The following is a 14,079-nucleotide window of genomic DNA, read 5'->3' as shown; positions in this document are numbered from 1 at the left end:
CTGGACTAAAACACAATCTGTGTTCCATTGGTCGAGCTACTGTCCTAGGCCTCCGCCTACATCTCCTTTCCATTGGTTCACCCAAAGGCTGATTTTTTCTCATTGGTCTTCCAGTGGTAGTGCATTTTTCTAATTGGTCAGCCCGGAGGGTATGCTTTATCTGATGGTCAGCCTAAGAAGGGTTCTTTTTTTTTTAATTGGTCCATCCAGAAGACACATTTTTTTGTGATTTGCACAGAGCTCTGGATTCTTGGCTTTCCTGCCTAAGACATGGTAAGAAGTTCCAATAGGACGAAGGAGACCTCACTAAAGAAGAGAATGTTGGGGCACTTAGGTGGCTCAGTGATTGTCTGCCTGCCTTTGGCTCAGGGCTTGATGCCAAGTCTGGGGATTGAGTCACACATTAGGCTCCCCATAGGGAGCCTGCTTCTCCCTCTGCCTATGTTTCTGCCTCTCTCTGTGTCTCTCATGAAAAAATAAATAAAATCTTAAGAAGGAGAAGAAGGAGGGGGAGGAGGAGGGAATATTGAGGCACATAAGACTGATCAAAGAAGATGGTCCCAGATTCACAAGGAATGATTCAATTTCGAATACAATACCAAGTTTGAAATTTATATTGTGGCTCATTTTCCACCTTTCTCTAATTGGTTAGCCCAGAGGATAATGTGTCTGATGATATTCTGAATAAGTTATTTGTCATTCCTTAAAAACTGAGTGCTAATCACTGGATTTATTGAAATCCTTGCAACAGAGTCTATTCTCAAGCACAACATCTCTCCAACTTGTCATGGGTTAATTTCTACACATGAAGAATATATATCTAAAACATAGAAAAATCAGCGTTGAACAGCAGTCGATCAAAAAGCAGAGTGGTCTGCTGATCTGTATCTAATGTATTTGATGATTAATAGTTCTATTTATTTACCAAATATTTGCTAATCTGTATCATGCATGCCCGCCGATTTTATCTCTAGCATTTAGCCTGTCAATTCATGAGAAATCAGGCCAGTCTCCATGCATGTTAGAAACTCTGTATCCCTAAAAAATTTCGGTTTTGTCTACATGAGACTAATCAATGAATTAGTCTCAGTTAACTCTCTCTCTCTCTCTCTCTCCAACATGTAACTTGCATGAACACACACATACACAAAACTATTTGGGTTTAATTTGCCCTAAATTGATCATTTTTGTCATGTCTGAAAAGCAACTAAAGACATAGTGCTGCCTGCAGAAAGGGATTTTGTGGGTTTTTGAAAACACTGGCTTCAGGGAAGTAAAAATGTGGTACAGGTTTGGATCATTTCCACAAAAGGAGGCTGAGTAAAATCCTATTCTGTTTGGCTTTTAAATAGTTTTTCCAAGGCCAGCACACCATTTCTTTTACCTCATCTCCACCACCTCCATCCACATGGGAATTATGGAAAATGAGCAAGCTCACCAGCAAGTCATGAACAAAATGCTTCATTAACCCTTTGCACTCAGTAGTGTTATATTCGTATGTTTAAAATTAGACTCTTAGGGGAAAATATCATAAAGCATATTTTTACTTTAAGCTATCCATTTATTTGCTATTCACTTATCCCAATAATTTATAAGCTCTGTCTTTTAATTATTCATCCATTAAAATTTCTATCTTTTTTACTATCTTTCTGTCCTTGGCTCCTGTACTATTTTCCTTTGACCATTATTCTTATTTAAAAGTAATGTGCTCTGAGAGTACAGTGTGTTGAGACTGGTAGGGCCTGGTACATGGCTAAGTTTTACTCTTTGATAACTCTTAAGATTTTTCTCTATCTCTGATAATCTGCAATTTCTCTGTGATGTGCTTATGGGTAGATTTATCTTTGTGGAGCCTATTCTATGCAGTGTACACTCTTTTTCAATTCCAAAATTCTTTATCTTTTCAGATATTTATTCTTTACCATTCTCTCCTGCTCTTTTCCTGGAAATTCTAATATAGAAAATAGTGATCCTTTTTCTTTTAAAGATTTTATTTCTTTATTGATGAGAGACAGAGAGAGAGAGAGAGAGAGAAAGAGAGGCAGAGACACAGGCAGAGGGAGAAGCAGGCTCCATGCAGGGAGCCCGCCCGATGTGGAACTAAATCCCCGGGCTCCAGGATCACTTCCTGGGCCAAATGCAGGTGCTAAACCACTGAGCCACCCAGGGATACCCCAATATTGATCCTTTTTTACTTTATTGTTTGCTTCATGATTTCTTGTGCATGCTTAATGTAAGTTGTGTTTTTATCTCTCTATTTAAGAATCTTAAGCAATACTCACTTTAAAGTCTCTGTCAGGGGATCCCTGGGTGGCGCAGTGGTTTGGCGCCTGCCTTTGACCCAGGGCGCGATCCTGGAGACCCGGGATCGAATCCCACGTCGGGCTCCTGGTGCATGGAGCCTGCTTCTCCCTCTGCCTATGTCTCTGCCTCTCTCTCTGTGTGTGTGTGTGTGTGTGTGACTATCATAAATAAATTTTAAAAAAATTTAAAAAAATAATTAAAAATAAATAAATAAATAAAGTCTCTGTCAGATTGTCCTATGAAGTAAATGTCATGTGGATTAAATTCACATTCTGTTGATTTTGTTAGTGGTTTTTCTTAGCATACGATTCAAATGTATTTGGAATCTAGGCTTTTGGGCTAAGAGATTTTTGTTTACATTTTTCTCTCTCCTCTCTATTTTCCCTCATTCTACCTAATGGCTGCCTCCCGGCATCACTTGCCAGGACCACTGTCCAGACCAGAACCAATGGCATTGCTGGTCCTCACAAGTACAGTGATATACTGGGTACAGTACATTAAATCCCCAATGCAGCACTTGCCCATGAAAACTTGCCTACTATGCCGGGGGAGTTGCTAGCTGAAATACTCCCATTAACTGTGACAGTGGGGAAAAAAAAAGAGCATGGAAAAGCATGCACTAACTTTAAAATCTCCCTCTTAGAAACTGCGCACATCACTTCTGCTCACAGGACCTATTGCAATTCTTATGACCACACCTGGGTTTGACAGTGTAGAAGCACAATCCTCTCACAAGAGGGGAAACCAGAGATTGGTCATTAGTAATACAATGTTTCGGGTTTGCCCTGCCAAACACTAAATATTTGTTTTCCTCTTCTTTCTCTGGCCTGAGTACATTCAATCCCTCTCCAAAGGAGACATCCAAAACTTCCAGCCAATCACTGCTGAAAGCCAGGCTCTCCAAGTGATACACCTAGTTTCTACATTAGATCTAGATGTGGCTTTTCTTGTTCTGGAGACTCCAGAACTAAAGATACAAAGTATCTGCTTCTCACACTCCCAAAAGATACTGAGAAAGGATAATATTGGTCCACTCTCTTTCTCTGAAAGAGGAAAAATGAGAGAGAAATTGAGTCTCACAAACACACACACACACACACACAGAGAAGTCACTAATAAATAGCAAATTCAAAATCCTGCTAAGCAGATGCCATGAGGACCTCACGTGCCAGGGGTGGGATGTGCTCTGCTTTCTGGGAGTACCTCCCAGCCTACTGTTCTCCACACCCCATGGCTCAACTCAGCAGAGGGCCTCCTTTTTTCTATGACCATCCTGACCACGACTTGAGAGAGCATTGAAGAATATGCTTTCTGCAGAGCCAAGCTTCTCAGCCAGCTTCCCTCTGGTGGAAGTATAGGTGCTATCTCAGTCTGTTCAGGCTGCCATAACAGAGCACCATACACTGGGGTCCTATAAACAGATATTTATTTCTCAAAGTTGTGGAGGCTGGGAAATCCAAGATCAAGGTCCTGGCAGATTCAGTGTCTGGTGAGGGCCCTCTTCCTCATTCATAGACTGCTGTCTTTTTACTGTCTTTACAAGGCAGAAGGGGGAAGGGATCTCTCTCAAGTCTCTTTTACAAAGGCATGGATCTCATTCATGAGACCTCTGTCCTCATGACCTAATCACCTTCCAAAGTCCCCACCTCCAAATGCTATCACATTGGGGATTAGGTTTCAAAATATGAATAAACAGCAGGTGTCTAAGTGGCTTATTAAGTATCAATCATAGTCTCTTTCAATCCAAGCTGGTGCCTCTTTGTGTTGTAGAATTCTCTCAAAAATTTAGGCATCCTGTTATTTTCTTCTAATCAGTTTTCTTGTCCCATGCCCCATAGCCAGTATAAATGCAGCTACCATGTATTCAGAAGGCATTGGTGGGAAAGCCACACATAGCCTCTTTTTCTTGAGCCATTTTGTCCAACTAGAAGTATTTACTGGGAGAATGTTAATCTATTCAGAGATTTTAACAACCAGTGTGATAAATATGCTCTTTATTTGAGTCTTACCTTAAGACTGAATCTTCATTAGCCTTTGGCATTCAAAGAATTTCTCAGTTTTATCTTTTGAGGCTTCGGTTTGACATGTATGTCTCTTTTCAACCTACAAGTCCCTGAATATATAGACTATCTCTATTCTTTTTCATTCTTGCTTGTAAATCAGCCAATTGTTCTGATCCTGTCTCTTTCTTGTAATAAACTCTCCAATGCAGTCAACAGCAGCAAATGCTTGCTCCTTAAAGTTTGTTTTCCCAGAAAGCTACAAATTTATTAGGCATAAAATTTCCCTTCTAAGTTAACACAGGCAGCCATTTTATTAAGTAATTTGCCACTACATAACATGGATTACCATGCTTCTAACCTCCATTATCAGTTTCCTCGCAAACTAATTCCTTGTCCATAACCAAATCCACATATTTAAAGTTGTTTGTTAAAATAGCACTCCAATCCTGATTCCAATTTCTGTTTCAATCAGATGGATCTGATTACACTGCAGGAATAAACAATCTTAGAATTCCAGTGGCTTAAAACAACAAACATTTATTTCTGTGCCACATTTATATGTCCATCACAAGTAGGATGATGGCCCTGATCCCCATCATTATTGTCCTCAGCTTGGGTTGCAAGCTAATAACAAGAGTCACTCTGAAACATCACCAATAACCACAGCAAATGGAAAGACAAGCACAGTGACTCTAAAAACTTCTTACTAAAAGTAATACACATCACTTCTGCTGCCATGGTTACACATAATAGGCAAGTATAATCCTAAGGCAGGAAGCTGAGCTAGATTTTGGTGGAAAATGTTAGAATCTATCATTAAAATTTATTAAGTAAAAGAAATATACTTCCTATTACTAAAAGAAATAAAAGCCAAGTTTGAAAATTTTAGTAGGGAACTGAAAAATTTGAAATGACATAAGAAAAAGAAATAAAAGTAAATATTCTGGGTTCTAGAATTAAAACATTCAAGTGAAATTAAAGAACTAGAAGTACAGGTTTAAGAGCAGATCAAGCCAGACTCCAGACTTTGAACTGGAAAAAAATATCTATGTAGCACATTACATAGACAGACAAAGATATGGCTAAGAATCAAATAGAATGTTGTAAATTCAACTTTCACAAACCATTGTTAAAGGAAGCAACAAATAGCATTCTCCAGGAAGAAAGAAAATACTCACATAAACGAAGGTCCGTGATGCTGGAAGAAATGAAGAATAAATAAAGTGATAAGTAAAAGACTTAATCTAAGTAAATACTCTAAAACAAGTAAAAGTTTTGTCTTATGGGGTTCAATTTCTATACAAACAGAAATAAAACACTTGATGGCCATAGTTTTGAGCAGGTAGGGGATACATGGAGAAAATGTCTTCTCACTCCCTTATGTTTACTGAGAGAAAAGCAAAACTATCAATTAACATGAGACTTTAATAAGTTAAGAATGCCTGTTACAACTTCCAGAGTAATAATTAGATAATGAGTATTGTGTATAACTTCAAACATTGGGAAACTGTGACTGTAAAAATTATTGATCTAAAAAGAAGTAAAAGGGAAAAAACAAAAGACACATAAAATAGGTTCAACAAAAAGAATATACATAATAAGGGAGAATTTTAACCCAAATATATTGCTAATTATATTAAGTGTAAGTGGATGAAATGATTCAGATAGAGACAAAGACTTTCAGATTGGATAAAAACAGTAACAATAATTACAACTTTAAGTTATTCGTAAGATTATATGGAACTAAGGAATCAGAGGGAAAAAAGCAATAATAACAAGAAAGATTTACCATGTAGAGATTAAACAAAAGAAAATTTTTCTTCATAATGATAAAGGGTACAATTTATCAGAAACATAAAACAAATGTTATATTCATGTATAAATGGTATTATGGCTCCAGACATTTTTTAAAACATACACAAATATAACGAAAAGTGAGAAACACACAATCATAATGGGAGATTTTAAGACTCTCAACAAAACAAGCAGCCAAAATATCAATAAGCATATACAAGATTTAAACAGCATAATTAATATTAACTAATGGAGACAGATCTAAAAATATTTAACCCTGCACCCATCAATGATGACTAGATCTTCTTCTCAAGCAATTATGAAACCTTTGTAAAATTTGTCCATGTGCTGAGGCCGGAGAAGGTCTTAACAAATTTCAAAGATATGAGAGAGTACACAGGATGTTTTCTGATCATGGTGTAATTAATCAAGAAATAAATCACAAAAAATAAGCATAATTTCCATATATTAGAATTCAGAACTACACATTGAAGTGACCCATGCTGAAGAAGATATTGCAATGGCAATTAAAAATATCCAACTAATGGGGCACCTAGGTGGCAGCTAGTTGAGCATGGGACTCTTGATTTCAGCTCAGGTCAGGATCTCCAGGTGGTAGGAGGGAGCGTCACCTCTGACCCCAGCCCAGTGAGGAGTCTACTGGAAATTCTCTCTCTCCCTCTATGCTCCTCTCCATTCCATGCATGTGCATGCATATCTCTCTCTAAGATAAATACATCTTTAAATATAGATAGATGATAGATAGATAGATAGATAGATAGATAGATAGATAGATAGATTCAACTAATGATAATGGAATATGGAAGGAAATTTATAATTTAAAATGTTTATATGGGAAAAGAAGAAAGGCTGAAATTTTAATGAGCTAAGAGTCAATCACAGAAATTCAGTAAAATAAAGCAAACTGCCCAGATAACCTGGGGGGAAGAAAGAAATGAAATCAATAAGGTGGAATATAAAAAATAAACTAAAAAAATTATAAACTAAAAAAGATCAACAAAGCTTTGAAAAACTTGATAAACTCTGCCCCCCTCCCCAGAAAATAAATGGAGAAACACACATTCACCCATGCTCTCATATAATGTTAGAAATGAAGAAAGGGCTATCACCACAGGTCTTGCAGACATTAAAAGGATAAAAAGAGAAAATAATGAGCAACTTTGTACGAATAAGTTTTAATGTCACTTAACTGGCATAGCTTTGTGAATTATTATGAGATACATACTCTTGCACTCACTTCACAGATCTAGAAAAAAGAACCATAGCAGCTCCCTGAAGCCCCCAGTGTACCTAAAGCCAATCACGGCTCTCTCTCTCCAAAATAACCGTTTTCTTGACTTTTATAGCCTCACTTCCTTGCAGGAGATTCCAGGGAAAGAGCTTAAGGAAAAGCTGCCAATTAAGGAGAAGGAAGTCATGGAGTGGGATGTAGGGAACCAAAACAAAGGAAGGGAGGTAGAAAAATAAGTGAGAGTGACAAGAAGAGGAAAGTCAGAAGAGTGGCTCTAGTACCCTCATATGGGAGATACCAAAGACTGCTTATATTCCTGTGGAATGGTCCAGTTGAAAGAGAAAGAAGCAAACAAAGCTGGAGGGGGAGTATGAGAATCAAAGAATCAAAAGTGATGGGATGCAGAGACCAAATGAAGGATCCGAATCATTCCAGACTGGGAAATGAAAAGATGGAGCAATTTCTACCTAAGGATTTTGATGTTTAAGTGAAATATGAGTCCAAATTAAGAGTGGGGATGAAAGTATACAAAGTGGGAATGAGAAATTTGTGAAGAAAAGAAAAGGAACAAAACAATTAACTCAAAAAGTGAGAAAGCAATTTACTAGACAAATCCAGTTGAGTTGTCAGTCAGAATCAAGTATCCTGGGCAGCCCTGGTGGTTCAGTGGTTTAGCGCCACCTTCAGCCCAGTGCCTAAGCTTGGAGACCCAGGATCGAGCCCCACCTCAGGCTCCCTGCATGGAGCCTGCTTCTCCCTCTGCCTGTGTCTCTGCCTCTCTCTCTCTCTCTCTCTCTCTCTCTCTCTCTCTCCCTGTGTGTGTGTGTGTGTCTCTCGTGAATAACTAAAAAAAATCTTTAAAAAAAAATCAAGTATCCTCTGGGAGTCTTGTATGATTTCTTTAAAGGGAAACTGGTTGGCCTGACTGCATCTCTTTCCTCCTGCAATGAGCATCTGTCTGTATGTAAGCACAGAACTTGTGGTTGGATGGTTGAGTCATCACAGACTGGGGTTTTACCAGGCAAAAATGACAGAAGGAGCAAAAAGAAGGATAAGGAGACTGCAAGAGAGGAATAATAATGATAAGCCATGGGTTCTGAGTTGCACAAGTAAGACTCTGAAAACAGGAGGGGGGTGTTAGTAAGGAAGCATTGGGATAGATTAACTGGAGATAATTAATTGATAAGAATTTTTACAGTAAGATTATTTGAGCCCATGAGCTATTGGGGGGAAGGTGGTTGCAGAATCAGGATAAATTGAGGATTTCAAAGGCAGTACAGTTTCTCCCAGTGACAAGCCAGTTAGACTATGGGAGTGGAGGACTAGGGAGGTGGGGGAGGGAAGGAAAGGATGATTGGAGAAATATTGGTCAAGCAACTGAGAGGCCAGCCTGCTGGATGGGGCATGCCCTAGGATGTCGAAGTCGGTGGGAGGGATGGTATGAGTCAGGAAGAAAGGGAAAGCTCTAGTGACAAAGCTCTCAGTGAATGAGGAAGAGAGGCCAGGAAATCAGTAGAAAGCAAAGAGGGAGAGAAGAGAATGATTACACTGGCTGGAAACCATCTGTCCATCAGGTCAACACTGCACTGGCTCTGTGCCCCAGAGACCCCCATATGCAATATTTCAAGGGGATTCCTTTGCCTCTGGCTTCTGGTTCAAGCACTGGAGGAGCCTCTCAGGAGATTGGAGACAGGGAGGCCTGAATATTTATTCCTTAGGTTTTAGATCAGGCTGACTGTCCCTTGACTGAAGGTCATCAATCGCTCAAGGCAGCCAATCCTACAAGAGTCTCCCATTCTGGGTTTTGAAAATAACTCCTTCCTTCCCTCTCTGAGATGACCTCTGTTTTTAGCTCCATGTTCCTACAATATTCTGCGTGGTTTCTCTACACCCTATTTGTATTTTTCTGAATGCTCCCTTTTTAAAGGCTTCTTTGAATGTTCCTACTTTGAGTGTGCCATCTGTTTCCTTGCTGGGACTCTGACTGATACCATGATAGAATCCAACAGTATGAGCATGGAGTTTTGCAGAGAAAGAGAGAGAGAGAGAGAGAGAGAGAGAGAGAGAGAGAGAGAGAGAGAGAGAGAAGAGAAAGAAAGAAAGAAAGAAAGAAAGAAAGAAAGAAAGAAAGAAAAGAAAAGAAAAGAAAGAAAGAAAAGAAAGGGAGGGAAAGAAAATAAGGAAGAAAAAAGACAGGAAGGAAAGAAAAGGAGCCAATGATCCAGAAGTGGTGATAAGTATTAAGAGGACATCTGCTCAGAAGTATGTGGTATGAGAGAAAGACAGCGGCTCTAATTGGAAGGCTCTAGGGGAAGGACTTTCCTCAATAACCTGCCAAACACCTGGTAGAAGCCACTAGTTGAAAGAATTGGCGTGGGGGTGGGGACCTGATGGTGGAGAGGAATATGGAACAAAATGAAGGAAGACTGTCAAATTTCTTAGCTCCTATAGATCTATGACCATTCAGGTACGAATGAATTCCCTTGAAGACAAGGGAATAACGACCCTGAAGACAATTCAGATAGCATCAGAGCTGCCTCCTCAGTTTCAGAGGAGAGGGCCATTGTCTCGGTTTCAACAGGCAAGATGCAGTAACCTGGAATCTTGAGGATGTGACCCTGGCCCAGCAGAGTTAACAGAGGTAGGTCTTCCACCCACTGGGTCCAGAAAGTAGAGCACTGAAACATAGAGTATCTTGAGCCTTAAGATCTAAGGATGTTTACTCACTTAGCATCTATCACCCATTCCTTCTTCCCTATTTCTCCATTTTGAAATGGGAATGTCTATCTCTTGCCTGTCCCACCATTGTGCTTTGGATGTATAGGACTCTCCAGCTGTGACCTGGTTTCACAGGTTCACAGCTGGAGAGAAATTTGCTGCAGGATGAATCATACCTTGGGTCTCAACCATTCTGATTTCGATAATGTTTAAAATTTAGACTTTGTGCTCTAGAGTTAATGCTGGAATAAATTAAGATTGCGAGGTAGGGGAGCTGTTAAGATGAGGTTAATGTATTTTGCATAAGAGAAGGAATGAATTAGGGGTTGGAGCCAGGAATGGAATGTCTGTGTCCCTCCAAAATTCATGTTGAAGTCCTAATCCCCAATTTGATGGTATTTGGAGGTGGGAACTTTGGGAGGTGATTAGGTTTAGGTGAGGCTATGAGAGTGGGGCTCCCACGATAGAATTAGGACCTATCTCAGAAAAGGCAGGGACTGGAGCTCATTCTCTCTTCCATGTGAGGACACAGTGAGAAGGCAGCTGTCCACAAGCCAGGATGAAAGCTCTCACCAAAAACAGAATCTACCAACACCTTGACCTTGGAGTTCCCAGCCTCCAGAACTGTGAGATACAAATGTCTATTGTTTAAACACCCAGTCATGGTACTTTGTTGTATCAGCCTGAGCTGACTGAGATGGAGGGGAGATGGCCAATCACAGAGCAGTGACAGGAATGGAAAAGAAGGCTACAGATTGGGACAGATTCAGGGAATAAAGAGAACATAAAAGAGATTTCAGGTGGTAATGAATGCCTGCAGAGGTTTGGACTTCTGAGGATGACTAAAGCAAACAAGGAATCAAAGCAAATAGGATTAGAGGCATATGGGCTTTGGGTTCTAGCATTGCATTATGGCCTCAAACATTTCAATTATTGATATTGCAATTGGTCATTCAGGTCATAAGCAGTTTTTTTGGCAGGACTGGGGCAAGGTTACTCTTGTAGGCTTTGGTCAATAGTCTAACTACAGATAAAAGGCAATCCTCTCAGAATGCGATTATTCTGCAAGTGATAGAAAGCTTTGTAAAATGGAAGAGACTTAAAAGCTGATGGAAAAGAAATCAACACAAAACAAAGGGTTGAAGACACGGAAGAGAGGGTTATTCAGTCATGAGAAGTCCCAGAGGCAACCAGATCCTGAGAGTGGGTGATGGGATTGTCTTTAATTCTGGCAGGAAGGAAATATTTTGCTAAGATGTCACAGGATCTGTTGAGAATGGCATGTAACTTACCGCGTGTACTAATTACTCACAACAAACTTGTAATTGCACACTAAGGAAACAAGCTCTACACTGGACAGGTCTGTACCCTCCTCAGTGTATTTCTTGTTTCCAGTTTGATCTGCCCTGGGTTATCTGCTTTTCTTTTTGGCCACTATGAATGTTACCAGTGGTTCTTACCTGTGAGTATAACCATGCAAGACTGCATGTCTTCTATGTATCTGAATGAACACTCAAGGCAAAAATAAGGGTTTCTTCTCTGCCCTCTTTTGGTCCCACAGAAACATTCTCCGTGTTGGGATCATGCTAAAGATCTTAAAGTTCCTGTGGTGGGAGGAGGCCTTAACTGTTTTGAATCCAAACATTGTACTATGATGCCTCCTCTGGAACACTATTACACATGGCCAAGCATTGTCAACTAGGGAGGTCACTAGTTACACTAGTTACACTAAAGCAGTAGCAAACCATCTGCACACTGAGAACAGAAACACATGGGTCAAAAGCAAAAGATTGGAAGAAGAAACAAAATCAAATGAAGGAAGTAACGGTATCTGCCTAAATGATCTGAAAAGCAGATGCTAAGTCCAAAGTAAATCCAGACAGATCCCATATCCAAAGGAGGCAGCCCAGGGTTGTGTTACAAAATAAGAGAGTGAAAAATAAATGGGTAAGCTACCAGAAAAGCTTTCCCAGCTGGTCTACAATGGCCTCCTGCTGGCATAGATCCATGAGGAGGAAAGAAAAAGTCCCCAAGATGCCCAGGAGAAAGGAAAAAAAAATATTCATATTGGTTTGGAAAGGAAAAGTAGGATGGAGATATCTGAGAGCTGACAGCATAGGAAAGTGCCTGACACCCCCTCTTGAGCACAGACCAACGACCATTTCCAAATCATTTCTGAGACAAAGGCTATTAATATTCTACCATTGGTTAGAAGGAAACTTATTAAGCAGAAGCTCAGGGATGGGTCTGCTCTTCCATAGGAATAGTCATGTTCTCCTACCACAATGACCTGAATACAACAAATACATACAGTGAAACCTTGCTATAACTTGATTAATATACATAACCAGGTGTATATTCCCTCTGAACAAAACGTCTCCCCCAGGGCTGATCTGAGGGAAGAAAAGGTTTCTTTCATCCTTGAGACTCAGAGATGCTGAGGTGAGCAGCCCAGGATTGCATCAGACCAGGTCACTAGGTGCATTATAGGGAGGGATGTTGAAGTTGGGAGGTCCACTTCCAGTTCCTGGACAAAGGACCTCTCTGGGGCAGCTGGCCGGCCTGTGTTTCAATAGTGACACCATGTGGCAGCAATGGCTACAGGGACAGCAGAAGACCATCAGACTTCTGTTTTACTCTCTGACACAACTGACTATTGACTAGGACCATTGACACTTCAGTGACATAACCTCTCAGGTTTTCTTGCCAATGGACCTGCACGTGTGCGATCTGGGTTGGGAAGTTACTAGGTGTAAAAGGCCAAGTCAAAGAAGGAACACCTTCTAAGATTGAGAGAGGAGGATGTGACTCAATTTGAAGAGTCAGAGACATTACTGCTTTATACCACCGATAGACAGGTGGCTACAGCTCTAATACGGGTCTTAATTCACCATTCTCATGATACTCAGGACCCCTCTCGAGTTATACAGTAAAATCACATGGGTCAAAACGAGTATGAACCCCATAGAGGAAAAAGTGTGGATTGGCATGAGGCCAACTGGGTTGCAAATCACAGTTCTTCTAGTGATTAGCTGTGCGATCTCAGACACATTCCTTAAACCATCTGAATTTCTGTTTCCATATCTACCAATGGAGATGAGGTACAGGGTCAATGTGATCGTTATATCCATGATGTTTCCACACTGTGAACTCTCACATCATTTCTCTGCTTCTCAGGACATATTGAAATGACGTTTTGGCCATCAGCATAAGAATAAGGAGCCAAGATTGGAATTGGCTACATTTCTGAATTGTTTATAAAGATGACAAAATTGAATTAAACTATATGAGAGGGAAATCATTAAATCAATATGGCAAATTCATATTAAGAAATATTAGGCAGTTATTAAAAATGAAACATCTGGTGAATTTCAGTGGCATTAGAGGTTGTTGACAGAATAACATGAAGTGGAAAAGGAAGTACATAAAGCCTCATATGTAATTTAACTAAGACCACAATTCATATATAATATTCACATATGCATATTTATCAATATGGAATTCATAGAAGCTTAAAGGAGATGCAAAAATCTTAATAATGCATCTTTCATGATTTTTTTAAAGTGGATGGGAGGACATATTCCGATTTTATCTTCATTAAGTAAAACACTTTTAAACTAAAATTAAATAGTAGCACTGCTTTATAGCTTTCTCAATGTAATGTCAGCTACCATCCTAAGAGATTAGGCTTCATCTTATCTTTTGTATGCTTCTGCTTTAGATTAATGTATAGAAGATGTTCCATACATCCTCCAAATGTTTGTCTGCTTGTTCTTGGCTACATCCTAGTGGATACCAACCCCAGATTCTGAAGTAGATACTAGAATTGTACCAGATAGGTGATTTGCAAATACTTTCTTCTACTGTGTAGATTGTGTTTTCACCTTTTGGAAAATGTCCTTTGCAGCAGCAAATTTAAAATTTTATCATTTTTCCTCATGCTTTTGGCGTCATCTCTAAAATTTTTATCCACTAAATCTTTTTAAAGCAGCCAGAAGCAACAAAATG

Source organism: Vulpes lagopus, chromosome 16 (genome assembly GCF_018345385.1).
Source record: "Vulpes lagopus strain Blue_001 chromosome 16, ASM1834538v1, whole genome shotgun sequence".
Classification (NCBI taxonomy): domain Eukaryota; kingdom Metazoa; phylum Chordata; class Mammalia; order Carnivora; family Canidae; genus Vulpes; species Vulpes lagopus.
The sequence above is the reverse complement of the archived record's forward strand: the minus strand, read 5'-3'. Positions refer to the sequence as shown.